Below are 17,542 nucleotides of genomic sequence, written 5' to 3'. Positions count from 1 at the left end.
GCACAGGAATCATAATCCACTTTTATGTTATTTTGCATTAAGATGTCCTTTTGGCGGGAGTAACAGAAACCATTGTAAGTGTGAAGGCAAAACACACAGACAGACAGCTTTCTACTCCTCTCTCTCAGCACTCAGGAAAAGCACACATTTTTCCATTTGCTTTCGTGAGGGCCTGAGAAAACAGCACCCCTGGAGAAACAATTGTTCTCTGCCTCCTTCATGCCTGTTATCCCAGCCTTCAAGTTAGAATTCTGAATTCTGAAAGTACAAAGAGTTTTGGCCGTTTAAGCCAACTCGTCGTTTAATTTTAAAAGGGGGCTAGTCAATGTCTGTGTTTAAAAAAATCACATAAATATAAGTTACGAATCTAATGCTAATCACAAGCAAATATCCGATTGTTTTGGCTAAACAGTCAATTAATAACATTTTGTGAATCACAAAATCAATACAAAGCTCTTGCCCGTGTAAATCCACATGTATGTGTGTATGTAAAATGATTTATATGGAAATTGTAAGTAAAAATTAAGCAGATGCCTAATTCATAAAGTACTAATATTATCTTCATATAATGTACAATGTCTAAAGTGGTACATGTCATTAAAATGTATAAAATCACTGCTGAACCAAACACACACTTATCAGATGTATTTCTATAAATGCTATACCTAAAATGGAAAATTCAAATACCTGATGTGGCTTGAGCAAAAGTGGCAGATTTTACCCTTGGCTCAAATCATCTGTCATTGCATACAACATAAAAATTCTCCAAATGTAAAATGATCCATGTTCCAAATGTAATAAAACAATGATAATTTGCATAGTAAAGAAACAGTTGATTACTCACAGGTACAATTTCAGAATTCATACATAAGGTTTGTTTTCAAACAAATAATTACTATTGTCTTTATTTACTTTTTATGCAAGATGTGCAAATAAAATATTAAATAGTGTAAATATTCATGCACAGAGGATATATATCAATAATACAGCATTATGTAGATTTGTAGCATTTAATATTTCTCTCAGAAAGAAGGAAAACATTTCATACTATGATTTCATGAGCTTAAAAAGATATGTCACAATTTAGAAGATTCATGAGGGACGAAAGAACTCTTACATGCCTCACAACATCCAGACATTTTCTTACGCTCTCTGAAATTGTAAATTCAATGCAATCACCATTTATTCAATACAAACTACTTGAGTGATTGAAAAAAGACGCTAGCGGTACACAAAAACACAGTGGAGCAACTGCATTACATCTCGATCCCTTATTTATGGGGCTCAGTTTAAGCTGTTCTTTGTTGAGCAACACAAGGTATGTTACAGCAGTGCACAAAATCCTCGTCCTTTAACAGGTTATTCGAGCCTCCGCTTAGTTCATTAATGAAAAGGAGATGGGGGACAAAGCAGTGAATACGTGAGGGGGAGAGGAGGGCGTGGATGACCCCAAAATGGTCACCTGCAGCACAAAAGCACTAAAACTTTCCCTAAACCAGTCCTTGATAAAGGATGACACAGACTTTGGCCACATGTCTTATCAGCATGGGGCCCTGAGAAGCCTGGGGAACTCCACCCAAAGAGCAAGAAGATAGGGACCGGGGGAGGCGGGGGACCCTGAAACAGGCAGATCCTTTGCTTTCGCCAACTCTGTGGAAGGATCTAGCTAACCTGCATGAATTTTGTGCACTTCAACATTTTGCTCAGTGAGCCAGTACTTCCTAATGAGATCTACTCTTTCGATAACTTCTTCAGGATGCTTGGATTATTAGGATTCTAGGTAGAAATTTAAAGACCATCTCTCTCTAAGCTGCAAAACTGACTGGCCAAGGTGTCACAGAACAGAATTTTCTGAGATATATATATATTTTAAATATCAGAACTATCAATTATAAAAGAAAAGGTACATCCCAACCGGTGCTTCCCTGGCCACCTCCCCAGGAAACATAATTAAGGGGATGTGAACTACCCCACAACAGCACCAACAAATGGTCTCCGGTGGGTGAATAACCCACCCATGTAGCTGCAGGAGTCTTCTCCCACCCGTAGTCTGTTTTTAGGTCACCAAAAGTCTGCTGAGAGGCTACCCACACACCTCCCTGCAGCCAAGAGCTCTGGTACCTGCTATGCCCTCCAGCCTAATGCCCCACTCCTGGTGGCCTCCTGGGCTCCTGGCTGCTCCTGTAAGACACCTCCATTGCCACTGGTGCCTCAGGCCTGACCCTAGGCTGCTTCAGCACTGACACCCCCAGCACCTCTGTCAGATAACAGGAGCAAATGTCCCTCATTTTCATAACTGCCCTCCTCCCCTTCAGGCTCATTTTTCTGTTCTTGGCTCTGAAGCCCAGGGGGCCCTTCCTTCCCTAGACTGAGATCTGCAGGCCCACTGCCTGAGACAAGGGCTGGGCAGCCTGGGCTTTGTCAAGTTTTTACATTGTGAAATATTTGACTCTTTTCAAAATGCATGCTCCCTTCCTTCCTCCTTCTCCCCAAAGGGGCAGGCTGTCCATGGAGCAAAGCTTGCCTGAACAGGCCCCCTTCTCAAGACTATTCCATCACGCCTGGGTTCCCCTGCAGCACAGGGTTCAGATTCTCCTTCCTCTCCTGTCCTCCCTGCCCTGGGTCTGCAGACTTGGCCGCTCTGGAAGATTGCTCCATGCAAACCACTTGCCCAGAAAGGGTAATAATGTCAAGGAGCTTAAAAAGGCAGAGAATCAGGAATCGAATGGACTTCTTTGGGCGATGTCCACACGCCTTTCTCTGTGGTGGAGCAGCACAGGGCAGCATCCTAGGAAAGCAAGAGTGCTTTGGGTGGCCACAGAACTCTGCTTTTGCTAAGATTAGCAATTTGTGGCAGCGGGACATTTATGGGAACATGTCATGCAGGGACAGCCTGGCCTGGAAATCGACTATTTATAAAAACAGGTCTAGGTTTAGGACCAAGAATAAGGTAATCCCCAACCTTTGGCTTCCTGACAAGTTTCAAATGACTTCGTCTAAAAGTGAGGAAGCTCCAGAAAGAGCTGTGGTGAGGTGATCACTTGGTTAGTAGTTATAAACTAAGAAAATCCACTTGCTATGAAAAATCTCCCTGGCTAAAAGATGGTTGTAAGTATATGCTGTCCAGCCAACCAGCCAGCCTTCACTCACCATCTTCTTAAATATTTTTCAGTAATTTAATCAAAAGCGACTTTGAAACACCAAATAGGTCACTTTATTTTGGGACTTTTGGGTCTGTGGCAGGCCAAGAGCTTAATATCCTTGCAGCCCCCTGAAGTGTCTGAATGACTTTACTAAGTGTAAAGGAGCTGTTCATTAGCACACAGTCATAGCTAAAGAGAATGACTCATATGGACTTCAGTGGAAAGTTCTCATGCAACAGAAAGAGTATTGAGACCACCTTGATTGTTGGGGAGGACCTGCAGCTGTCTCATTGTCCCATTTTTGGGGGAGCTAAGGGAAATCTGATTACTTAGTCTTTATGGAAAACTACAACCACCTAACAGCGATGACGATGGTGATGGTGGCAGTATTTTAAAGGCATGTGACTGTGTCATGCTGGTTCCCAGAGATTGTCAATGTATTTGAAAAGAGCTTCCAGTTTACAAAAGCCTACTGATGGAGAGAGAGCAGAGACGCCCCACCTGGGGCTTTCTGGGGCTTTCTCCTCTTCTGTATCTACAGGAACCTTTACTTCCCCATCATTCCTGCAGCCCCCACCGCAGCCATGGCATGCCCAGACTGCTGCTCTGAAAGACATCCTTCTCTTGAACTGGGGCCCCACTCTCATTCAGACACACATGCTTTGTTTTGCTTTTTGGCGGGGGGGGGGGTAATTAGGTTTATTCATTTATTTATATGGAGGTACTGGGGATTGAACCCAGGACCTCAGGCATGCTAAGCATGTGCTCTACCACTTGAGCTATACCCTCCCCTCAGACACACATGCTTTGAAGGGAAAAAGCCAATAACAGCCCTTACTCTGCACCACTTAGCAGAAAGAAAATGACCAGAGTTCAAATCAGAACTGATCGGTACACAAGCCGTGCAATGTGAGACCAGTTATTCCGTGTACATGAGCTTTCTCTTTCTTAAGATGTGGATGATAATTCTCACCTTATGAAAAGTAAACAAATTCCATCTTAAAGGGCTTTGAACATAGAGAGTACTCAATAAATATTTGCGTTTTTTTCCATCTGTGATACAATTTGGTCCAGTTACATGAATAGCTGACCCCAAAAGGCCAGGAGACACCTCAAGGCCACGTAAAGTTATTTACTTAAATGGCAGAATTTAGTAAAACTATTTACTACTTCATTGCAGTAAATGGTATCTTGGGGCTTGAAAGCAGTTAAGGTTATCTCCCAAAGTGCCTATTTCACTACCAGTGAATTGCTTAAAATCCAGATTGGCATACTCTTCTCTCAGTACCAAAGAAAGCAGAGTTATTATTACACACACACACACACAAACTGCCAGACAACCAAACATTCTGTTGTAATTTAACTTGTTCTGCATATAGTTTTAGAAACCACATTCAGGTTTTTTTTTCTTTTTGTGGAGGGGAGTAATTAGGTTCATTTATTTTTTAAGTCGAAGTACTGGGAATTGAACCCAGAACCTCGTGCATGCTAGGCATACACTACCACTGAGCTATACCCTCCCCCTATTCAGTTTACAAAAGTTGAAAGTGATTAATTTCTATGATTGACATGGTGGTGAAGACTCCCAGAGCAGGTCCAAATCCCAGTCCTGCCACTTAGCTGTAGGACCTCAAACAACTCACTTTACCACTCCAGGCCTCCATCTCTCGTTGTGTAGACCAGGAGTGACACCACCTACCTGCTTGGGTTGTTATGAGGATTAAATAAGTTAGGATAGCATTTCTAATTGAGTGGCAGCAACCCTTACCTGAAAAAAAAACACTAATATTGTCCTATTCTTTTAAATAGAAAAAATAACATATAACATGTCTACCCAAGACCTTAACCCGTTTTCTAAAATTAAACACACAGCAAAAGTCCCATGCATAATTAACAAGCGATAATGTTGAATGTAAAATGCTTACAATGCCCTTTACTGGAGATCAAACTGTGAGTAAGATTAAGCATTGTTCCTAGGCAGTGACACGTCACACATCCTCTTGGCCAGCACTGGGTAATGACCCTTGAGATATTTCCCCCACATTTGTGTTTAAAATGTCAATATTGGGTTTGCAGGCATACATATAAATTTTTCCTATAAAAATCTAAGCTAAGAAATGTATTCAATAAATATACGTATGTATATACATGACTGGGACACTGTGCTGTACACCAGAAATTGACACATTGTAACGGACTATACTTCAATTTAAAAAAAAATTGTACTCAAGGATGTGTGTTCTGTAAAGCTTGAGTGTTAAAAAGCAAAAAACATTCTTACTGTGGAAACATGTTCACCAAGGGGAGACTTTACAGGGTTTGCTTGTGTGGATAAGATGGATAGTGGCCGCAGAAGAAGGGTAATTTTTAAGAAACTATTACGACTACTACCACCACTACAATAAAAAAGCCCCAAATGTTACTAACCCCAAAGTATACAATTTATAACATTTTCCCACATATAAAGAAACTGCAATATTTTGAGGTTTGACAAATTGTGTTCCCTGGAACGTTAGTAGTAAGTGTTCTGCAAAAACAACAATAACAAAACAAAGCAAAACAAAAAACTAAATCAAGTAAGTTCAGAATATTTAGACTATGCTTCTGGCTACCAGGTTTCTTCTAAAAATTCATAATACTAGCTAAGATATTATATGCTACATGGTGTGTTGCAGTAAACTCTTGCTTACACCAAAATAATATACTGTAAAACCTTTTTTTAATGGAACACTTAGTAACAATATTTGACACACAATTTGGGAAACAGAGACCTAACCCTTTGACTTACTTATTGAAGAAATTTTGCTTTAAGAAGATGAACAAAGTATCGGTCTCGACTGAAATGTATTAAAAACCTACTGGGAGGAGCCTTTCATTAGAAGGACACATAACCTGGCCTTAGCTTTCAAGCTTCAGGCTTCAAACTAAACTCAAAAGAGATTAGTCTCTTTCTGTTGCCTGCAAAATGAAGAGGATATCATTTCGAATCTATAATATAGAAATGGGAAAACTGGTGTAAATATATTTCTTAAATGACCCTAAAATCTTAGGAATTGAGCAATCTGACAAAACAACTATAACATTACCGTCATTGCTATAGACAAATAATTAAAATGTATGCAGTAGGTTCTCACAAAAGCAGCAGCCGCCTTAAGGAGATACAAAGTATTTCTTAAAAAAATACATACATATTTTAATCTTAGAGTACTGTTTAAAAAATTTTTTTCCTTTCTTTAAGGGAAAAAATGCTCCCCTTGTCCCCCCTACTCCAGAATACAAATGGTGTCCCAGCCACTTCTCTTCCTCTTTGTTTTGAAAGAAGTGTGGCAAGAGGCAAATCCAGTTTAGTAACTGATCCAGCAAAGCAAAGTTTCTAAACAAGAAAGAAAGGAAACTCTATAGTGACGCTATTTAGGTATACTAAGGGGCAATGATAGAAGTTATTGGACAACTGCTAAATTTAACTAATGTTTCGGGAGTACAAAAAACAAGCAACTCAAATACCGGCAATTAATTTTCATAGAGCCTCTGGGATATTCTCCATATGTACTAGATGATCTCGAAAATACTATGTACTCCAAAATACTACATCTGTGTCCAAGAGTCCCTTAGAGTAAGTATCACTGGATGCAAACAAACAAGGGCCTTTGGCAACTTTGCTCCTATCAAATAGAGGGAACGTGTTCTTTCCAAGGAAGATCTCATTTCTCAGGACTCAGTTCTTTCCAAATTCAAATTCACTTGATCCTAAAATCAAATGCAAATTTGGAAGCTTTTGTGAAAAACACTTTTGAGAATCAAGCATATTTTCTGGTGAGCATCATGAAATTGAAATCCTACCTAGAAAGTAAACTAAACATGAAACCCCACCCATCCAAAATATCAAATGTCAATCAGTGCACAAATATAGCTGAATTCCTATTATACTTAGGACACTAAATCCATCTAGTGCTTAGGATAAAGAAAAAAATTAGGCCCATGCTTGGGGCATTTATGTTCTTGATGAATAGAAAAAATTTTCCAATATAAAAGTACCTAACAAAGCGAGGCAGAGGGATTAATGCACATAGGATGTGTATATACTAGTGGAGAATTTTAAAGTCAAGCTTCAGGAAACAGAGGTTTCTGTATAAGAGCAGTTGGCAATAAGACCAGAAAAGGCAGGCAGGGCCAGTTTGAGAGAGACGGGAATGATAACTGAGCAGCTTATTGCCAAAGATGACCTCCCTGTGGGTGAGCCACTCCCTCACCGGGAGATGAAGCCTACTCCCCCATGCTCTTGAATTCCTGCTGGACTATGATTCACTGGCCGATTGGGTACGGCCAAGTGGCACTGAGTAATGTCTGAGGCTAGGCCCTAGGAAGCCTGGAGGGGGTCTACCTAGACTTCTCAGGATGCTCACTCTGGGGTAAGCCAGCGAGAATGTAGAAGTCCGACCACACGGACCCGGCCGTGCTGGGAGGAAGCCCAAGCTAGTCTTGTGGAGAAGCTGCATGAGGAGAAAGTCGACCCACCAGCCCAAGTGTCAAACCTGTGCGTGAAGAGCCTCTGATGGCCTTCTACCTCAGCCCATCTTGCTGAGATGGACCCCAAGAAAGAACTTGACTGGGATCCTCCAGAAACAAGAGAGAAAATTGTCATTTTGGGTCACCATGTTTTGGAGGAGTATGTTACACAGCAACAGATGGCTGAAAAACCACCTTGACCTTCAGGTTAGGGGGTCACAAGTGGTGGTGCCTAGGTCAGGTCCAACCTGCGGACAGGATTTTGGGGGGGCTTACACAATATTTTAAAAATTCTCACTAACATTTTCTAACAAAACTCACATTCTTCTGAGGCCTGAACTTTCTAATCACCCACTTCACTTACTTACTATACAACCTGCCAGGCCCCTATCGATTCTTAAAAAATGGAGAGCAAAGGATGAATACATGTATACCATTACCTAAACATATCCAGTGTGATAACACTGGGAAATCATGCTATAATCCAGAAAGATTCAAAAAAGGCCATAATTCAAAAGAATTTTAGCCTGGAAATACTAAAGCATGCATGTTCCTATTTTCAATAATACATTTAAAAAATGAATAATCAATGATTTATTTAAAAAAAAAAAAGACATCATACAAATTTACTTCTACCTTGACCTGAATAACTTCTAACAGATGACGGGCCATAGCTTTGACAGTATTATTTGGACCAGAGAAAAATGAACAGACACACACTTGGTAACTCTAGTCAAAACATTAATTATAGAATAAGTTGATTGAGTTACATGTTTCTAGACCACCTATAAATAGCCAAAGTTCCTTTCAACTTTCAGTTGCCAACTCACCTTTTCTTACTCAAACCAAACCTTAATTACTCAATAACAAATTCTTTTAAAGTTTTATACCTCAAAAGAGAGAACCATGCCATGGCTTCCTAAGCATGATAGTGACAAAGTTGTTTTAGAGTCCATGTGAATTTTATTGCAAGCTCCTTCAGAGCAAGAATTCTTATATGTATTTTATTCTAGGCTTATCATCTACACCCAGCAAGGACCTTCACAGTTGTTTATTAAAATATACATTAAGGTTCTTTTTTAATAATTAATTTTAAGACACTCTACATTTACATATTTTTAATACCTTTCTGAATTACCAAATCTCTTTCTAAGTAGGATTTCAATTTCATGCTGCTCATCAACAGTAAGTTATTCCTCCTATTTTCCTCAAAACATAGAAGGAATCTGACAGATGTGAGCATTCAGAGATAAACCAGATCTCTATAGCCGAACCACCCAGACTTCAAAGATTCTTATTAGTGTGAATCACAATATTTTTCTTCACAGTTTCAGTTTTATAGGGGCATGATGTTAAAGCATTTCCCACTTTATTAAGTTAATTATACAGTTCTAATCTGATTCAAGGAGGATCACAAGAACGTTTATCAACCTCCATATTCCTAAATCTCCCAAAATAGATGAAAAATTTAGACAACTGCACCCTCTCTAATGGAAGATAGGCATACGTTTAGGAGATGCAGAAAGACATACTGGGGTGTGCAGTGCTACCAAGTACCTTGAGAAGCACACTGTACTAGAATAAGACAAAACTCAAGGCAGCAAAAAAAAAAAAAAAATCACTTTCACACCTCAATTCACAAAGATCCTAACAGGCAACAAAGAAACACTGAACAGTAACCCTCAACTTAGTTGAAGATTTTACTTAGGTTTGAAAAATGTATTTCAAAACCTGTTGTTGGGAACTCAGAACATATTTTCCCAAAGCAACAATGCTACAAATACATGGTGTTTTGAGTTTTCTGGCTAGTGAAAAGAACTGTAGTAATCCAGAAAATGGCACAACTGGAGAATTTACAGCTCAGTGGAATTTAAACATCATGTATACTATTTCCCTCCTTGTGGAAAATGGCTTCTGCCTTACTAACTGGCATACATCTGCCCCCTCCCCCTAGTTACTTCCACTCCCACCAAAAAAGCCCCCAGTCTCTTAGAAGTGGAAGCGAAACAGCCTGTTCTTGTGTGCTGTTTGTGAGCAGGAGCTACCGAGTGTAGAGCAACTTGAAAGGCAGGTACTGGAGGGATCTGAGAAGGACTGTCAAAGAGGGCAGTTTCCTAGCCTAGGGCCCAGTGCACAGTAGGCATTTAAAGTAAATTAATTATGTATGATATAAATGAAGAGAAAAATCAACAGTACAGTCTTCAAAAAGGAACCCTCCTACACTGTCAGTGGGAATGTAAATTGGTGCAGCCACGATGGAAAACAGTGTGCAGGTTCCCTAAAAAACTAAAAATAGAGTTGCCATGCGATCCAGCAATCCCACTCCTGGGCATATATCCAGGGAAAAGTCTAATTGGAAAAGATACATGCACCCCAATGTTCATAGCAGCACTATTTACAACAGGCAAGACATGGAAGCAACCTAAATGTCCATCGACAGATGACTGAATAAAGAAGATGTGTGTACACATACATACAATGGAATACTACTCATCCATAAAAAAGAATGAAATAATGCCATTTGCAGCAACATGGATAAATCTAGAGATTATCATATTAAGTGAAGTAAGTCAGACAGAAAGATCGTATGTATCACTTATATGTGGAATCTTAAACGATACAAATGAACTTACTTACAAAACAGAAAGACGCACAGACATAGAAAAAAAAATTATGGTTACCAAAGAAAAAATAAACTTATGGTTACCAAAGGGGAAGAACAGGAGGGATAAATTAGGAGTTTAGGATTTGCAGGTACAAACTACTATACAGAAAATAAATGGCACAGGGCACTATATTCAGCATCTTGTAATAAACCACAATGGAAAAAATATGAAAAAGAATACATATATGTATAACTGAATCACTTTGCTGCCCACCAGAAACTAACACAACATTGTAAATCAACTATACTTCAATAAAAAGTTCATTTCCATTAAAAAAAAAACACATTAGTCTTCAGATGTGTGCACGACATTGGAAGGGTTGGGTTGGGGCTTAAGGAGAATTGGGTGGGGGAACACATCCACCCAGATCTGTGCCGTGGCTATCACACCCTCAGCTTAGCTCTGCTCCATGAAACACCACTTCTTGGTTATAAGATCAAGAGTTGTTCATAAAGTACATAAATATATTTTAAGGGGGGAAGTGTAAAAATTAGCCTTTCTTCAAATACTTTAGTTATGATCATATAGTAGTACTTTTACCTACAAGTGTTCAAATAACCTAAAGTCAATTTGCTCTTCAAGGAACATGAGCAAATAACTTTTCCTTGCTCTACATGAGATGATTTTCTATCTTATTAAGAGTTAACAAATGATATAGAAATTTATATCCACCCAAGCTATAAAAAGTTATTCAAGACAGTCACCTGGGCATAACAGGGGTTCAACATCTTTAAGCCCATTTTACGATACTTTTTTGATATTCTTAGTAGTTATTCAAATTAAACCATCTGACATATTTTTATAAATATCTTAAACTTATCCCAGAAATATTTTTAAGGTTTTTTGGGGGGGGTAGGGAAGTAATTAGGGTTTTTAAATTTTATTATTTATGTATTTTTAATGGAGGTACCGGGCATTGGACCCAGGACCTTGCACATGCTAAGCACACACTATACCACTTGAGCTATACCCTCCCCTGACAAATACTATTTTTCAAATTAAGAAGTTATACTGCATACATATTAAAGCAAACATTTTGCCCCAAACCATTTACAAATCAATCTCAAAAGTGCTTTCTGAAAGAATTTCCACATTAATTCATCAACAAGTAACCATTTTTAACTGCCCTGCATCACCATAGAGAAAACATTGTGCTTTATGTCAAGCATTCTTTTAAATACCTCACATATACTAGTTCATTCAATCCTCACAGTACCCCTTGCGTTAGGTATTATTGTCTCCAGTTTGCAGAAGAAAAAACTGAAGGTCTATGACATTAAGTCCTTTGCTCAAGGTCACACAGCTGACAGAACTCGGACTCTGACCCAGGCAGCCTAGTTCCAAAGTCTTAGTAATCCAAAGGTTACAAAGGTGTGTAATGACTACACCCTACACTCTCTGACACTTATTCATTCATTCATTCATTCAAACTTATTATTTGCCTACAGTAGGTCAAGCATCCTGCTAAGGCCTAGGTAAAGAGACAAAATAAGGCAAGATCTCCATCCTCAAGGAACTTACATTTTAACACACACCTAAAAAGGAAAATGCAAATTAAACCAAAAAGCCTAGCATGACAATTCTGGTTAAGTGAAATGTCTAGGGAAATTTAGACACTGTATTGAAAAAGATTTAGTAATAATACTCCTTATGTGTCTATCTTTTGAATACTTGCAAAAAGCTTCACATTTGATCTCTGTAATTAACTTTGTGAAGCAGACAGAGCGTTCTCATTTCATACATGAGGAATCAAAGTTCTAAACAGCTTCGCAAAAATGCCACATCCCCTTTGGCAGGAATCTGTCCCACCTCCAGAATCTGCTTCTCTAAGACTTCAGATGGTCAAATTGTAGGCTTCCTGGGGCAGCTCAAAAAGATTCACTGGGCAGATCCCCTTTCAAAAATCTGAAATTAGTTAACAGAGAGATGGGTCCATTTGCTATGAGATGTAAGATACGGAGGGCAACAGGCTGGGGCATCCATGAAGAGCCTAGCTCAAGCTCGAAAAGATGAGATTCTAAAGCCCGTGGACAGAGAAGAATGAAGAATCTCAGAGAGCAATGCGACAAGTGACCAGTCCCTGAGGGAAGACAACAGGGCGTATGGTCTTTTCTTTGTGACCCAGATGCTTGCAATATACCTCATTTTCCCTAAAGACACAAGTGTCCTTTGCAAAAGAAACTAGTAAAACAGGAGATGTAGAAGAGATGACATTTCATACTTTTTTTCATACTTAATGGCCTTGAGCAGGGAAAAGACTCCAGATGTAGTAACTGACCACACAGGTCTTCATGGTTTCTGTTTACTTGTTACAAAAAAAGAAGAAAAAAGGGATAAACTTGGCCAGCTCACAGCAACAAACATGGAAGTCAAAAGAATGTGTCTTCAGAATAATCCAGACATCATCCCTTCTGCCCCCTCTGCCCTATCCTACCTGCCTTTACTGATTCATCCCCACTCTCCTCACATAAGACTTCTTATTTTCTATCTCCTCTCACCAAAAGAAAAACAAATATCAATATTGACTATTAACTTTCACAACAAACCATTTCATCTCAGAGTATTTGTATGAAATTAAAAGTTTAGGTCAGGACAGAAATCACCCAGGACAGAGTTCAGGAAAGGTTTGGCATCACACCAGGCCGAGCACAGCTTCTTCCCCAAACCAAGCATGGAGATCATGCTGCTAACTCGTCCCACCCCACCCCCTCCACCCCTACACCGTCAGCGCCCAGGGAACCGCCTGGAGGCCCCAAGTTTCTGCTGTTCCAAGCCCTCTCACAGGGACACCACGAGGGCGACATGCAGGGAGGCTTCTCAGGACCCTTGGGCTGAGTCCAAACCAAGAAGATGCAGGAGAGAGAAGGCTGCCAAAAGGAGTGAGACCTCACAGACCCATGACCATGGAGCACAGGGAGCTGCCACTTCACACAAGTGCAGCCTTGGCCTCTGCGATGCTGGGTCCTTTTTCTAATGTGTGAACGACACTTATGTGTACAGCTAATGAGGAATTTTAACACAGGAGAAAAAAATCATTCATGCTGGTGGGCCCATTATTAAAAACTCTCTAGGCCTAATTGCTGTGCAATCCAGTAGCCATCACATGTCATTAAATGCATCAATTTTTGTGAGTTCATTTTGTTGCAGCAGTTAAAAACATGACAAATACTAAAAACTCAGATACAAAAAGATCAATAATAAACCTTCATAATAAGCCCCAGCTCCACTGAGAAAAGAGAGACGAGGGTAGACAGGGACAGAAGCAAGTGTGCCATGAAAAACTAGGAAAGCTTTCAGGTGGTCTTTTTTTTTTTTTTTTTTTTGAGAGGTTTGGGTTCTTGAGATTTATAAATCCTTATCATTGAATGGCATACACCTAATACCTACTACAATTTCCATGAAGATAACTTTAAACAGGCCTGCAAAAATCATAGGCCTCACAGATGAGGTTGGGTAAGAGGCAAGCATTACATAACTAAATGAAGGTCAGACCTGCCCAGTTAGGGTACCAGGTGTGTCTTTTAATGATTCAAGAGAGAATTATGAACTGGGCTTTCTAAACGACACAGTAAAGAAAATCAGTTATTAGAAAGTACTCTTATGCCATAAAATGGAGGACTAGATTGATCTAGAAAACAATTATCCAGGTGAACAGGTTAAAAATACATTTAGTCACTAACTCTTGCAAAATTTGAATGAGGAATCATGCCTTAAACGCTAACGTTAGGGGAAAAAAAAGAAATATGAGTTCACTTATTGCATGATTGCATTATAAAAACCCTTTACCACCCCTTACTTCACCAAAATCCTACATAATTTTTGATAAATACACAAATTCAGAAGGAAAGAATGCTATTAGTGATCTAGTACCCAGGTTTTTTTTTAAATGCTGCAAATTTATGTGAAAACTCTGACCTCCTCCAGAAAGACAGAAGATGGCAGCCCACTTCCATGTGGCACACGGGGCAGCAGTGGTTCATAAAGAACAGGGAGGCAGCACTCAGTCCAGCTGCCAAAAGGGGACCCACCCACATTCCATTTCACCATAAAAGTCAGTGTTTGCAGCCCTCAGGGTGGCCCGTCAGTGCCCCAAGGCCAGCCTGCTGTAAGTTCAAATTGTAAATGTTGCTGTGGCTCCCAAGGACATTTACAAGGTCTTTCAGACTTCCAAGGCCTGAACTTTTACATTAGGGTTAATTTTCAGTGCCGCCATTTTCAGTTTAGCCTATGGATCATGCCCATGTTTCTTAACACATGACAAAATGTTGATTTGCAAAAAACAAAACGAGGAAGAATATGCTATATGCCGCAAAGCTCAGTACATTCTTTCCTTCTCTGTATCTAGTGTAAAAGAAAGCAGTGACTAGCAATAAACCAGGCACTGTTCTACGGGCTTTACAGGGGTCATCTCTCTTAATCCTGCCAGTGAAGTGAGGACCAATATGAAGTTCAACTTACACGCAGAAAGTTAGGTAAACCCTCCAAGGCCACACTGCTAACGAGTGGGAGAGTCAGGATGGGAACTCATGCAGGCCGGCCCCCAAGCCCAGAGTTTCAGGCTTTATGGCACCATGACCTAGTGCCTCTTGGTTCTGCTTGCCCAACACCAGTGGCCAGTGGGGTCAACAAAACAAGATCTCACATGATGAATGCCATACATTTATTCATAGGAGACATAAAAATACATCCTATGGCAACCAGTTAAAAGGTCCAATAAGAAGACAAATATCATTTGACATTAATATTTATCAAATATTAGCAAAAACTGATAGAAAGCAAACAGAATGGTTTTTCTTAAAATGATGAGAAAAGTCAAGGAAGACTAGTAAGAAATAGACAAAACGCAGTATTCTTTGAAAAACTGCCTTGCAAAAGTAAACATTAAAAAACACACTTGAAAATTAACAAGTAAATAAAGTCTTATAAATATAGCTACTCATAAAAAGTGGTTTCCTCTGGAAACATTTGACTACGTACAAGTCAGTCAGAACAACTAGTGTTAGTGTATTTCTTCAAATCCTAATGTTGTCAGGAAGAAATATAACCAAAAAAATTCAAAACAGGATTCTTGTAAATATTTGAGAGGTTCTAACCAGGAGTAGGAAGAATTCCTTAATCTGGCATCCAATGAATGTGTCCTGATAAAGACAGATAATGGATAGGAATGGAGGAAATTTTAGCCTAACGCATTGCTTACAAAAATACTAATTCCTACTATCCCAGCTTCCTCAAAAGATCAAAACAACAGTAAAAAACAACTACGGCTAAAAATCAAACACTTTCTGTAAATATCCTAAATCACATACACAACCCTTTACTCTTTTCAAATGGCATATACATGAGTTCATTTTATTTTACTAAACATTTGACTCAACAGTCCATCACAGTGGATATTATTTAGAAGAAACAAAGTCTTGCAATAAGCTAAATTAGACATCTGTGCTTTCTATAGCAACTGTTAAATAGGTAGGCGGGAACACAGAGTAAGTTTTCTCTCTTTCTAAGAGTTTTGTGTGTGTGTGTGTGTGTGTGTGTGTGTTGGTTTGGGTTTGACTTTTGAAGAGTTTTTTAAAATAGGGATCAACTTTGCACCTCAGAGCAGATTCTCAATGCTTAAAAGCACCAGTTGACCACCCAGGGCCAGAGCCAAAGCCCTGTGCACCCCCACCGCCAACTTTAGGGCATCACTCCTGATCCCATTCCACCTTCAAGTCCCTCCTCCGTCTGCTCGTCCCCTTCCCACCCCAACTACAGTATCTCAGTTCTTTCAGGCTAAAGAAGGCACCTCCCAAAGACACACTAAGTTTATGTGATAAATGACTCCATGCTTCAGGGTAAAAGCCAGTAAGGACCATCCCTTCTCCTTCCTGCTTGCCTTTCCTCCCAGCCCTCAAAACAGGGCTGCCATCTTCTCCAGCCTAGGACTCTAGCTCAGTGGTGGGAATCTGGGACCAGTATGGGCAAGCAATATGGCAGCCAGCGGGGGAGGCATGTGGGTGCTGCAGCCTCATGGAGAGAGCTCACTGTGAGTGGCTGTTCACCCTGCCGCCCTGTACCCAGGATTCTGCACAAGCCTAAACTGGGAATAATCCTGCTCCAGCCTAGGCTGAGAATGATCCCTTCCTCTCTTTTGTTCTCCCAACCCGCTCAAGTATAGGCCACCCACAACGGGCTACAAAACCGCAAATGTGGGATAAAGCCTCCATATCTCAATATGAAGCCCCAGGCAAAGCCCTAGAACAACAGGCCTGGCAGCAGCCCACTCCCAGGGTTCTAGTTCTCAAGGCAAAAATGAGTGGCCAGGCCTCGATGTCCCTAAGGTTCTTTTCACTCTCACAATCAAGATCCAAAATTCAGCTCAGATCCTCAGGCCACCCCAGTGTCAAGTCTCTGGAGAATGTGCTAAGTTTGCCCAATTTTGGCATTTTTGACTGTCACGTGGAGTCCAAGTTACGGCCAGTATGGAGTTGACATTGCAGTCTGCTTACTGCTGAAGGGTTAATACCACACTAGGAGTCTACAGAAAAATGGATGAAAACATTTTATGACCTCTCACAAAAAAACTTAAGACAGAAAATAAAATGGTAACATAGCCAAAACACAAGTTGCAAATCCCTTTTATCTTTGGAAATGAATTAATTCAGTGGAATACATATGGTGGTTGCTATGTGAGGCAAAATTCTGGTCAGCCTGGGAATCTAATAGGGTATTACAGCCTTTCTTTTGATTTCCTTATTCCCCTCCCCCGCATCTGGGGATTTTAAAACAAATGAAAGAAGGCATTATTTCAGCTTAAGGCATAAAGCATAAATCACAAAAGAACAAAGGAGGTTTTATTATCACATTAAACATCAAGGAGGAAATGCACCTAATGATAACTAATTTAGCGTCCAACCCTGTTAGGTTAGCATTTGCTGGTTGCAAGCTTCTAGGCCAATATTTACGATTTATATCTAAGACAGGAGGTAAAAATGTCTATCTAGTGAGAAGGTCATTAAGAAAGGAAAAAAAAAATCCTTGGAAAAACAGAACAAAGTACACAGATAGAGAGAAAGGTACTCTTTGCGCCTCAGTGGTCTATAGAACATTTGCCCTCTCTGCCTATAAAGTGATTTAACATTAACCACATGTAACTCTGACAGCAGAAGACTACTTCCTGACAAAACCTTTCTGAAAGATCCCTCCAACAGCCTCAAAATCCACAGACACAAAAGAATGTGAAACATA

The 17,542-nt window shown here is 39.9% G+C and overlaps 1 protein-coding gene across 2 annotated transcripts in view; it reads right to left on the bottom strand.

Annotated features, from left to right (window-relative positions):
• Positions 1-17,542, bottom strand: part of ARHGAP18 (Rho GTPase activating protein 18) — a 163,650-nt gene that overhangs the window by 98,549 nt on the left and 47,559 nt on the right. The window lies entirely within an intron of this gene.

The sequence above is a fragment of the Camelus dromedarius genome, chromosome 6 (assembly GCF_036321535.1).
Source record: "Camelus dromedarius isolate mCamDro1 chromosome 6, mCamDro1.pat, whole genome shotgun sequence".
Lineage (NCBI taxonomy): Eukaryota > Metazoa > Chordata > Mammalia > Artiodactyla > Camelidae > Camelus > Camelus dromedarius.
The sequence above is the reverse complement of the archived record's forward strand: the minus strand, read 5'-3'. Positions and strand labels throughout refer to the sequence as shown.